Genomic DNA, 12,484 nt, shown 5'->3' with positions numbered 1-12,484 from the left:
AATCCATTTTAAGGCAAATGATATTAACCTTTTTTTTTCCTTTTCTTTCAAAAAATCATGTCTTCAAATTTGGCCATTGGGTTATCTATGAAACCCCTTCTCATTAAAGTATAAGGCCTACACTATCAACTTGTGAAAATGTTCCTATAGTGTAAATTACACAAATACTCCATTTCGTTTTGCAAAAAGACTATTTGCAGACCTCCAAGGGTACCTCTTAAGGCGCGCCGGTGGGCGCAAACAAACCCAACACTGGGCACCATATTGCTTGGGAGAAAAGGTATCCAACGTTTTGACCTTGACCAAGTCAGTCATCCTCTAAGGAACGCCTCCTCTGAAGCAGGTGGAGACTGGGCTAGATAGGTCCCTTCCAGAGCCTGTGTGCCAGGAATGCAGAAACCGCCTAGAGAGGAAAGTCCTTCTCTGATGCTGCGCTTCTACGCAAACATCCCTGATGGACCCGCTCTGTGTTTGGAAGCCCAGACTCCACATAAGCCAGTCCTTCTGCATACACCAAACCCACCTCTTCATGCCCCCTCACTAGGCTTTGTAAACTCCTCGTACTTCCAGGAAAACTGAGCTCTTCTCTGCATGCTTCCTGTGCCTTACTGCTTCGCAGCCTTTGCTCATGATGACCCTCCGACCTAGAATTCTTACACTTCCTATCCCTGCCTGTCTACATCCTAAACTCTTAGGGTGCCCTAGATGCGCGCCTCCCAGCCTCCTTAAACAGAACTTAGTGGGTCGTCGGTCATGGTCACTTTGCGCCCCATCCCCCTCTCATGCACGTCCAGGACTGTGATCCCCTTGAGGGCAGGAGCTGCGCAGAGTCAACATCTAGTACATGCCTGCTGCATGAATGCGTCAGCAGCTGACTAGAGAGTTTAAGGGGAAGACGCTTCATGTTAGCCATACACCTGCCATGCCCTCTGAACATCGTTGAGGAACTGTCGGAGACGGCGGAATGCCGATCCGGACAGGCATCGTGATCTGGGGAAGTAACAAGGCTAAGGAGAAAGAAGAAAAGAATAAACAGACAAGGGAGGAAAAGGCTGGGCTGCAGTGTACCCCAAAGTGAGTGAATCCATATTTTCTTGGTGGTAATGGTGGTGGACTTGGCATGAGACTTGGAAGAAGTTGCCAGGTAGCAGAAAGAAAAAAACTACAGGAAAAGGGCTAGGGAGCCATAGAACACAATAAACTAGTGCTGGCATTTTTTTTTCCTACTATAATAATGCTTCTTACCAAGGATATGAAACATACAGACTGATGTCACTGTTGCCTATAGGATTTTTTTTTCTTGGTTCCTGTTAACACACAGAGAAATACTCGTTCATACACCTGCCTTTCCAAGCAGCCAGTGAATGAAAAGCAAAGGACAGGTTTTCTTGACATCTCCCTTCTGCTCCGGGTGCAACAAATGGGATCAGAGTCACCAAAGCAATTCTGTGTCACAGCTCTTCAGAAACCTCAAGTTCTTTTATGGTTGGGCTTTTTGTTTGTTTGTTTGTTTGCCGTTTAGGGCCACAGGTGCAGCATACGGAGGTCCCCAGGCTAGGGGTCAAATCAGAGCTGCAGCTGCCGGCCTACACCACAGCCACAGCAATGCCGGATGTGAGGCACCATCTGTGACCTACACCACAACGCACAGCAATTCCAGGTCCTTAACCCACTGAGCAAGGCCAGGGATGGAACCCTCATTCTCATGGACACTATGTCACGTTCTTAACCCACTGAGACACAATGGGACCCCCCCCTATTCTTTCTTTAACTATGTAATATACTAAATTGGAACTTGGGGAGGCAGTAGAATAAGATGCAGATGCTTATGCAGGAGATGGGGCTCATGAACCATGCATTATGCAATTAAAGGAAAAAAGATAATAGAAAATTGAATTATAGAAGCAATGGCTACCTGGAAGATGCACCCTGCTCTAAGGCCATATGGAAGAGAAAGCACAGGACCAAAAACCAGCTGGAAGAAACATGCCGAAGAAATTGTGTGCAGAAATCTCAGCTAGATAGCATTGTAGGTGCAAGCCACAATTCAGTGATCCCAGAGGTTTACAGGTTGATTCACTCTGGGCGACTATACTGGGATATTGGGAAATGTTCCTCCCCTGTTCCAGATGGTTCTATAACTCAGACAAAAACGCCTGACACAGAAACTCCATGCACATCATCAATAATTGAAATAAAGGTCCTTGGAAGTTAGGTTTTAAGAAGAAAAGTAGCCAACCAACCATGCTTTGAGCTCATTCTTACATAAGCGTGTGTGCTGAGGGGACAGCAGGGGAGAGCGAGTCCGGGCAGGGTTCTGACCTGATTTTATAGCAACCCAAAGGCGGAGCAACCAGCAGCTTCCATAATGTCATGGTCTTCTCTTTGAACTTGAAAAGTAACAGTGTGAATCCGTCATATTTACAACTTAAGATTTGATAATGAATTACTCTTGTAAATCCTTCATGTTTTAAAATAGACTAAGAACCAGAATTTATTGGAGTTTTTCAGGAGGCTTGAGAACTCACTCCAGATGAATGGCAGAAAGGGATGCAGCATTATCTATCCGTCTATCTACCCATCTATATATTTTTATGGCCGCACGTGCAGCATATGGAACTTCCCAGGAGCTGCAACTGCCGGCCTACACCACAGCCACAGCAACACTGGATCTGAGCTGCACCTGCGAACTTCGCCACGGCTCACGGCAATACCAGGACCCCAACCCACTGAGTGAGGCCAGGGATCAAACCTACATCCTCATGAATACCAGTCAGGTTCTTAACCCACTGAGCCACAACGGGAACTCTGACTCAGCATATTTAAAAGGTAGGTGAATGAGAGAGCTCTGGGAAGGGTTTCCATTGCAGTTTTGTCACTAATAAACTGTGTGACTTAGGGCAGCTGGCCTAACCTTTCTGAGCCTCAGTTCCCTCTTCAGTAAGAGCAGGAGGTGGAAAAACCTGATTTGCACTGCTTCCTCCAGCAACGACTTTCGGATACAATGAATCTGAATTTCAAACTTCATATGCTTATTCCCTGTGAAATATATTTATAGTTGTGTCACTGGGCAAAGAAGCACCAGGAAGTTTTTTGGGTTTTGTGGGGTTTTTGAGGTCTTTTTAGGGCCATACCCGCAGCATATGGAGGTTCCCAGGCTAGGGGTCGAATTGGAGTTACAGCTGCCGGTCTACATCACAGCCACAGCAACACCAGATCTGAGCTATGTCTGCAATCTACACCACAGCTCACAGCAATGCCAGCTCCTTAACCCACTGAGCGAGGCCAGGGATTGAACCTGCATCCTCATGGATACTAGTTGGGTTCTTTACCGCCAAGCCACGACGGGAACTTCAGCACCAGGAAGTTTATCAGGTCCTCCCTGTGACTGACGAACTGTCAGCAGTGGGAAGAGGAAAGCTGGCTCATTGCTGGACTTGAAGCCCACTGTTCTGCCAGCTTTCTGAGGTACTCACTGGATTCTGGGACAGAGAAAGGGGGTCATGCATTGTCGTTGTACCTAGACATCCAAAATGCATGAGCTCACAGTCATAAGAACAAGCTTGCTTTCTTTTTTTTGCCATTTTCTAGGGCCGCTCCTGCTGCATATGGAGGTTCCTAGGCTAGGGGTCTAATCAGAGCTGTAGCTGCCAGCCCACACCACAGCCACAGCAATGCGGGATCTGAGCCTCATCTGCAACCCACACCACAGCTCACGGCAACGCCGGATCCTTAACCCACTGAGCAAGGCCAGGGGCCGAACCCGCAACCTCATGGTTCCTAGTCAGATTCGTTAACCACTGCACCACAACGGGAACTCCCTGAGATGCTTTGAAATGCTGACTTATTCAATGCTCAAAAGTGAGTTTGAGAACCAGAAGGAAGCCCAAAGACCATGCAGTCCAGGCCTGTTGTCTGTTCGGCATGAGGCAACACGGCCAGAAGGCAGGCGTGCACATGGGACTGGAGCTGAGGCGCAAGTCAGAGCTGCAGGCAGGGGCTGAGGGAGGCCCGGGGCTCGGGAAGCGGAGGCAGAGAGCAGGACAAGGGCGAAGCCTTGAGGAAGGGGGTCTCTACAATGTGGGAGGCTGGTGCTGGAGGATGGGAACGGCGAGCCGATGCAGCACAGAGTGGACAGGTCTGTGAAGGTAACAGCCAGTAGAAGCAGGAGACATGGAAGAAAGATGCTTTTTTTTCTCCTCTGAAGCCGTATGGGAAACACAACAGCACAGTTCACAGACCCCAGGTGTGCCCGGGAGCAGACATGACCCTCTTTATACAGCCAGTAGAGCCTGCGAAGATTCTATTTTGTATTGAAATATTATTTCATCCTTCAGCCAATTCACAGAATTCAAGGAGCTAGGTCATGAGCCTAGAGTGATGTGTCACAAACTCCAGGTTCTCTCTGGATGTTTTCAGTGACCATGTACCCAGGGTCTATCGAAGTGCAGACTGCCTAACAGATCTTAGATGCTTTTTTTTTTTTTCTTTTTTCTTTTCCTAGGGCCGCACCTGCGACACATGGAGGTTCCCAGGCTAGGGGTTGAATCGGAGCTGCAGCTGCTGGCCTACACCACAGCTCACAGCAACGCCGGATCCTTAACCCCCTGAGCGAGGCCAGGGATCGAACCCACGTCCTCATGGATGCCAGTCGGATTCGTTAACCACTGAGCCATGACGGGAACTCATTAGATGCTTTTAAAATACGTAAAGGGCTTTAACCAACACCATGAAGTGTTAGGAATTTCAGCTCTGGCGGTGGACCCATCAGAGGCTCGTCTTCACTCGGGTATTGAAGCAGCTGATCATTTCATGGCAAATGTCTGCAGGAATGTTTTCGGTCTGGCAAAGAATGCTGCCCTCTCCCAGATGTCCTAAATGGGCATCCACCGGCTTGTGTATGTGTGTCATGTTGCACACCTGTGCCCCAGTCCTTCGTCTGTGTCTTTGAAATACAGGACTGACCCCCGTGATGTCTACAGGCGTCGTCTACCTGGTGCTCAAGTTTTAAGTGTTTCTTTGAATTGCCCAGACGTCCTCAGAGGGGCCAGGATCAAGCTCAGCTCTTAGCTGGGATGCAGACCACACTCGTCAAGAGCTTTTTGCCAGAGCCTGTGCTGGCTGGGCTTTGCGTTCAGCCGGCGGGGGGGGGGGGGGGGTAGTCTAGTGGGGCAGTGGCTCGAGCAGGTGGCTGGCTGGAGACGGAATAATCTCTAACGCCCTAGAAGCTCAGCAAGTGGTGGAAATGGATTGATAGGGTGACAGTACGTTCGGAACTAAAAACTGGGTCTGCACATGGTAGACACATACGAAATAGGCCTATTACCAAAAATCGGGGCTGGGCAGCTGCTAAAATGATAACAGAGACCGCTTTATCAAAATAGCCTTTTACTGCTTGAATAACTAAACCCCTCTGAATGCAGCCCAAGCAGTTCCGCCTCATGCTTAATTCCATTATTCAACAAAGGCTCATAGGAAAGTTCCAAACATGTTATTAGGGACCCTGTATAGCACACTAGGAAATGAGAAAGGATGGGCACCCCTGAATTGCTTTCCTAATTTCTGAATATTATTCTAAAAGATCCTGGACTTTAGGTCTTCTCCCTCTTAAACAATTCCCTCAAGAAAGGCCCAGGAGAAAAAAAAAATCCTTTCCTGTTTATTAGCACATGGAGAAACAGTCCATTTCATCTGGGAGAAATTTTAAGAGCAACTTTTTCTGAGCCTCCTGGCATAACTTTTTTTTTTTTTTCTTTTTGGCAGTGTCCATGACATGCAGAAGTACCTGGGCCAGGGATCGAACCCACGCCACACGAGGGGCCAGAGCCACAGCAGTGACAATGCCAGATCCTTAATTCGCTGCACCACCAGGGAACTCCCATTTTTTATTTACAAGTATTGTTGAGTTCTCCTTGCAAATGTTTACAACAGGGCTTGGGCTTTTGATTTCCTCTAATAGGAAGTGTCTTAGTGACTTCCAGTCTCCAGGAAGATGTGAAAGGAAGAGGTGAACAGACCAGAGGTTAAGACTGTCTGGATGGAGTTCACATGTCTGCTTTCACCAATGACCCAGATATATAAACAGACGGTATATAGGTGAATGTCTATTAGGAACTGGGGCCAGCTAAGCCACTTACGAGGAGATCTATGCACTTAGAAATCAGGACCAGCTGTAGTGGCTAAAGTGACAGAAGCTTAATGTTTAGGGGATTCCCTCTATGCCACACCTCCTGCGTGGAACCCCCAGGTTGCTCTCTTATTTAAAACCCAGGAGTTCCCGTTGTGGCTCAGTGGTAATGAACCTGACTAGTATCCATGAGGTTGCGGGTGTGATTCCCTGGGCTCGCTCAGTAGGTTAAGTTCCACCCCTAGCCTGGGAACCTCCCTATGCTGCGGGTATGACCCTAAAAAAGACAATAAAATAAAATAAAATAAAATCCACTGGCTCACTTAACACACACAAAGGCAGGTGAATGGCAGGAGCCCCAAGCCTTAGCCTCCTGAGCAGGGGCCGAGCAGCTGAAGGAAGAGCTGTGGGGAGAAGCCACTTTCCTTTCTCCCATTCCTCCAGTGACCTAGGACTGGATCAGTGCTCCGCAAAGAGGGATCAAGTCCCACATTAACAAGAAAAGATATTTTAAAAGAAGTTCAAGTCAGGGTAAGCTTATCAACAAGAGCTACAACTCTCTTATCAATGCGTGTTGACAGTTTGCACTGACCCCACATTCGTCCCGCCCTGTATTCTTAATTGTATATCCATCAAGATCTGAAGAGTCTTGCGGGAGGAAATAAGGTCCTTTACCGCCTTTGTCCCCATCAAAGCCTCACCCACATCCTGTGCCTAATTTTTCCAGACACCATGTCACTCAGACATTCTGTCCTGGTACCCGTTTAGGTAGAATCACTGCTTGTCGGACGGGGAGTCCCAATATTTCATTCGAAAGCCAGTCACTGTGCTTCTCGTGGGCGCACAGCGGGAGCTCCGTAAAAGAACGGGCCTGAGTGGGGGTCTCATCTTCAAATTCAGCTCCCTTACAGTGGCCACGGCCTCAGGGATAACTGGGTAGGAATGAACCTGGATAACTAGTCCTAACTAGTTTCTCCTAATTTCTCCATCGCCATGACTCGGAAGGCCCACCTGTGACCGAGCAGCACACACACAGCTCTCTCAGGATTACATTATTGAACAGATTTAGCTTTCTGGGAATTCCATGTTCTTTCTTTTTCTTTTTCTTTTTTTTTAGGGCCGCACCTATGGCATATGTAAGTTCCCAGGCTAGGGGTCAGATCAGAGCTGCACCTGCCGGCTTCACCACAGCCACGGCAACGTGGGAGCTGAGTCACATCTGTGACCTACACTGCAGCTCACAGCAATGCCAGATCCTTAACCCACTGAGTGAGGCCAGGGATCCAATCTGCATCCTCATGGGTGCTAGTCGGGTTTGTTACCACTGAGCCACAATGGGAGCTCCGAGTTCCATTATTTTCAAGAGGGAAAATGTTCTTTGTATAACTTCTGTATGGAATTATCATCTTCAAGATACCAAAACCAGAACCCATAGTCCTATGTATTTACATAAACCTTAGACATACATGTCTAAAGTATATAGAAGAAGCTAGAACTCAGACAATGAAGAACTCCCCGAAGGCCTGTGCTCTGTCTGGCTATGTGTTGCCGGGGGTGGGGGGGGATGTTTGGGGGAACTCAAGACTCTTTGCGGGTGAAATTGGAGCTGATAAGACTTAACACCAGAGGACCTATTATTAAGTGAGTAAAAAAAAAAAATCTGTGGGAGTAACAGAGCTTCAATAATAAGCTTCTTACATAAACAGGAGGACAGTGTTCTCCTTTCAGGAGTCCTAATTTTCTCCTGATTTAAGGGGGGAAAAAACCCCACTTCTAGTAATGATTTAATTACCTTTCCCCCAACATTCAAATATCTACACTGCATTCATACATGATACTGCGACCAAATAAGACAGGGCAACTTCACAAGGCTAATACTGGCAGGATATTGTGGGGGAAAATTCACTTTAGGTAACACATGTTCTTGGCCACCCCCCACCCCCCAACCTCTGCACCAAAACATCCATTTCAGAGAAGCACCAAGAAGACACTTTGCCATGTCCACCGCTATGATTTGGGCTCAGCCGTCATCTCTGCCATCCCACCCCGCCTGTGCCTTTGCCCCCAGGCTCTCTTCTCAACCCAGCCCTAGGGGTGACCTGTTCCAACCTAAGTCCAATAATATTTACTCCTTTGCTCAAAACTCTTCTGTACCTTCCACCTCTCAGAGTGAAAGCCCATGTTCTCACCCTGGCCTGCAGGGCCCTTTTGGGCCCTCGTTCCCTTGAGGGGCCCTCCACTGGCTCCCACACTGCTTACCAGGCTCCAGGTTCACAGGCCTCTTTGCTGCCCACCCCCCGCCCCCCACTCCCGGCCTGGTTCCTGCTGCAGGGACTCTGCACTCGCCCTTCCCCTCTGCCTGAACTTCCAAGAGCTCTCGTTTCTTCTAGTCTCTGCTCCTGCATGAGCCCTTCCCCGAGGACCCTCTTTAAAACTTGAATGCACCCCTCTAGCCTTACTCCCTCCCTTGCCTGCCTTATTCGTCCCCACTGCACTCAGGACCTTTGGACACTAGTTAATCCAGTTGCTTAGTCTGTCTCCCGAAAAGGAATGTAAGCTCCACGAGGGCAGGGAATTTGGCCTGTTTCTTTAAATTTATTTATTTATTTATTGTCTTTTTAGAGCTGCACCCGAAGCACGTGGAGGTTGCCAGGCTAGGGGTCCAATCGGAGCTGTAGCCGCCGGCCTACACCACAGCCACAGAAACACGGGATCTGAGCTGCGTCTTCGACCTACACCACAGCTCACGGCAACACCAGATCCTTAACCCACTGAGCAAGGCCAGGGATCGAACCCCTGTCCTCATGGGTGCTAGTGGGGTTCATTAACCGCTGAGCCATGACGGGAACTCCCCCAGCCTGTTTTATTGATGTATCCCCAGAGCCAAGATAAATGTCTGCTAAAAATAGGTACGCAGCAAAGTTGTTGGGTGATTGGATACAAGGTGATAGGCAGGTGAGCGAGGGTGAGCTTCGGAGGCCCTGCCGTTGCCCGGCACTAGCGCTGCACTAAGGAAGCCAAATGGTGAACTTGACGCACTCAGATTAAAAAAAAAAAAAAAAAAAAAAAAACCCTAGTCTTTGGCCAATTCGCTTCTGATCCCACACACTGCTTCATAAATGTCCGCTTTTGACCACAAGGGGGACGAAATGGAAAAGCATGGAATGGTTCCATCTAACCCATCAGCACTCATGGAAACATGATTTGAAGCGCTAACATCCCGTAACTCCATGAGCTCTGTAATTGATGGTTGGGAGTTGAGAGAGTGAGCAGTGCTTATATAAGCAAAATTTCTCTCTCTCTTAAAAAATGTACTACGGCAGGGGGTGGGGGTGGGGGGCGTGCTTACTACGTGTTGGGTGCGATGCTACAATGCTATGTGCTTTAACGCCTTAATTGAGCTCGCTCCTCCTAGTAACCCTATGAAACCTGCCTGAGGTCATCACCACTAAGTGGCACAATAGATACTCAAAGCCCTGGTCCTCAACCACTGTCTTCCCTTCACATCCTCTTAGGCAGCCTGCCCTGGAGAGGATTCTTTCTCCCCAACTCTCTACACATAGCAAAGAAAAGCTCAGGAGCCAGTGCCATCCGTCCTGGCACTGAGGCCAGATGGATTCTCAACCCAGAGAATCTGGCTGCCACAATTAAAAACTAAAATCTGCAGGCATGGCCTCCAATTTATTGATCTGAAAATGCTATCCATTATTTCTCCTGTTGCAAGCAGGACGATCTATAGAAACAGACATGCTCTGCTCCAAGCTACAGCTTGACACTTAAAAAGCCAGGACGGAGTTCCCATCATGGCTCAGTGAAAACGAATCTGACTAGCATCCATGAGGACGTAGGTTTGATCCCTGGCCTTGCTCAGTGGGTTAAGGATCCAGTGTTACTGTGAGCTGTAGTGTAGGCTGCAGATGTGGCTTGGATCCCATGTTGCTGTGCCTGTGGTGTAGGCTGGTAGCAACAGCTCTGACTAGACCCCTAGACTGGGAACCTCCATATGCTGTGGGTACAGCCCTAAAAAGACCAAAAAAAAAAAAAAAAAAGAGCCAAGATGGAGAATAAATATCTTGATGCATATATTGGGAGAGCCAGAAATGTTAACTATCAGACATTAGACACAAATCTACACAAGGGCCAATCTGAAGAATCAGGAAAGCTTGAGCTACGAACAGAAACTGTAGCATGTTCTGGGGAAAGTTTAGGCAACCCGGGTATTCTGGGTTTGGGCTGAGAAGAGGAACGAGAGGTCATGGCTGAAATATACATGGCTGAAATATATACATGGCTGAAATATACCTGCTCTGAAGCCCTGGAGTCATCTGATTTTCAAAGTAGCTCTGAACCAAAGCCATGGGCTGAGTCACCAGCTGAGGCAGCAGCCCCATACCCCAGAAGGGGGTGCAATCAGTCCTTCATGAACTAAGGGCACAGTCGGAACCACAGTATGTGCCTGTGATGAATGGCATTTACTGAGCAGCAGTGGGCTCTCCACATGTATCGTCCCATTTATTCTTAATCTGTTTTGCAGATGAAAAACAGGCTTTGAAAACGGAGGCTTCGAAAGGCTTGATATCGTCTTCAAAGCCACAAAGCTAATAAGTGGTCCAGGCCAGAGTTAAATTCATCTCCGACCAACCCCAGGGCGTTTTCCCCAACCATCCCGGTTTCTGCCTCCCACAGCAGTGTAAGCAAAGCGGGGAAGCTCCTAGGGCTGGGCTCCTCTTCATCCAATATTACCCAGTCCCTGCCCCCTCCCCCGCCTCCACATGGGTGAGTGATGTAAAGAGAAGCCTGGGTTTCTTTACACTGCCTCAGTGTTTCTTAAGACTGAGCTATGATGGATTTCCTATCGTGGCTCAGTGGTGAACAAACCTGACTAGCATCCATGAGGACGTGGGTTCTACTCCTGGCCTCACTCCATGGGTTAAGGATCTGGCGTTGCCGTGAGCTGTGGTGTAGGTTGGAGACATGGCTCGGATCCTGCATTGCTGTGGCTGTGGTGCAGGCTGGTGGCTACAGCTCCGATTGGACCCCTAGCCTGGGAACCTCCATATGCCACGGGTGTGGCCCTAAAAAGACAGAAAGACAAACAAAAAAAGACTGAGTAATGAGAAAGCCAGCCTTCTGAACCAATTTCCATGAGTTTTGTTTTGTTTTGTCTTTTTGCCATTTCTTGGGCCGCTCCCGCGGCATACGGAGGTTCCCAGGCTAGGGGTCTAATCAGAGCTGTAGCCGCCAGCCTACACCACAGCCACAGCAACACGGGATCCAAGCTGCATCTGCCACCTACACCACAGCTCATGGCAACGCCGGGTCCTTAATCCACTGAGCGAGGCCAGGGATCAAACCCACAACCTCATGGTTCCTAGTCGGATTCGTTAACCACTGCGCCACAATGGGAACTCCCATGAGGTTTTTTTTTTTTTAAGGCAGTTTCTAATGGTCTACACGTAGGAAAGATAAGGAAAGGCAGGGGTAGGATGAGACGTTCCCTACAGACGGCCCCTGGGAGCACTGGTCTCCCTTCTCCTTTCCTGCCGCCTGCCCCTCCTTTCCCATCCCCCCCCACCACTGAGCATGCTCCAATGGATGAACCGGCTGGCGCTCCGGATTATTTATACATTATTTAGATGGAACTCAGAATGCATGTTATTTGAAAACAGTGTTAGACATGGTGCCAGTGTTTGTGGGCCAGTCTTCAAAGGTCTATCTATATATTTAAGCCAGTTATGGGGAAAGGTCTAGGGAAACAGATTGTTGTCTCAGTACAAGGAAGAACTAATAGTAGGCATTGCACAAAACGGACCTGTGACAACCGAAGGTCAACAGCTTTCTGGGCATTTGGGAGGCAACCAGGAGACAGAAATCTTAAGGATGGGAAGCCAGCAGGAAAGGCAGAATTGCCTTAAAAGTCATTCTGATCCTGACTATTGCCCTGAAAGGCTTGTGCTTTTCCTGGCCAATTATCTCCTTGGATTTTCATATGTGAATGAACAGGACTTTCAGCAACGCAGGAACCGGGGCAACCATTTTCCCAGACTCCAAACAACATTTCCTTTGATCAACAGGAAATGCTAGGCCACGTAATTCTGTCACATGAAGAGCAACAGAAATACCTGCTTGGTGATGGAGTTCCCGTCGTGGCGCAGTGGTTAACGAATCCGACTAGGAACCATGAGGTTGCGGGTTCGGTCCCTGCCCTTGCTCAGTGGGTTAACGATCCGGCGTTGCCGTGAGCTGTGGTGTAGGTTGCAGACGCAGCTCGGATCCTGCGTTGCTGTGGCTCTGGCATAGGCCGGTGGCTGCAGCTCCGATTAGACCCCTAGCCTGGGAACCTCCATATGCCGTGGG

The 12,484-nt window shown here is 48.7% G+C and overlaps 1 protein-coding gene and 2 non-coding genes across 3 annotated transcripts in view; all 3 read right to left on the bottom strand.

Moving 5' to 3' along the window:
• TSPAN7 (tetraspanin 7) overlaps nucleotides 1–12,484 on the bottom strand; it is a 137,002-nt gene that overhangs the window by 27,347 nt on the left and 97,171 nt on the right. The gene's annotated exons all lie outside the window — the stretch shown is intronic.
• MIR9786-1 (microRNA mir-9786-1) lies at nucleotides 625–712 on the bottom strand. Its single transcript, NR_128464.1, has one exon. It is a non-coding gene; the product is annotated as a microRNA mir-9786-1 (primary transcript).
• MIR9786-2 (microRNA mir-9786-2) lies at nucleotides 625–712 on the bottom strand. The gene has a single exon (NR_128465.1). It is a non-coding gene; the product is annotated as a microRNA mir-9786-2 (primary transcript).

Source organism: Sus scrofa, chromosome X (assembly GCF_054392235.1).
Source record: "Sus scrofa isolate SSC_HxYL_T2T_F1_AM1 chromosome X, Sscrofa_HxYL_maternal_Yorkshire_Landrace_v2.0, whole genome shotgun sequence".
Classification (NCBI taxonomy): Eukaryota; Metazoa; Chordata; class Mammalia; order Artiodactyla; family Suidae; genus Sus; species Sus scrofa.
Note: the sequence above shows the minus strand (reverse complement) of the source record. Positions and strands in the feature narration are given on the sequence as shown.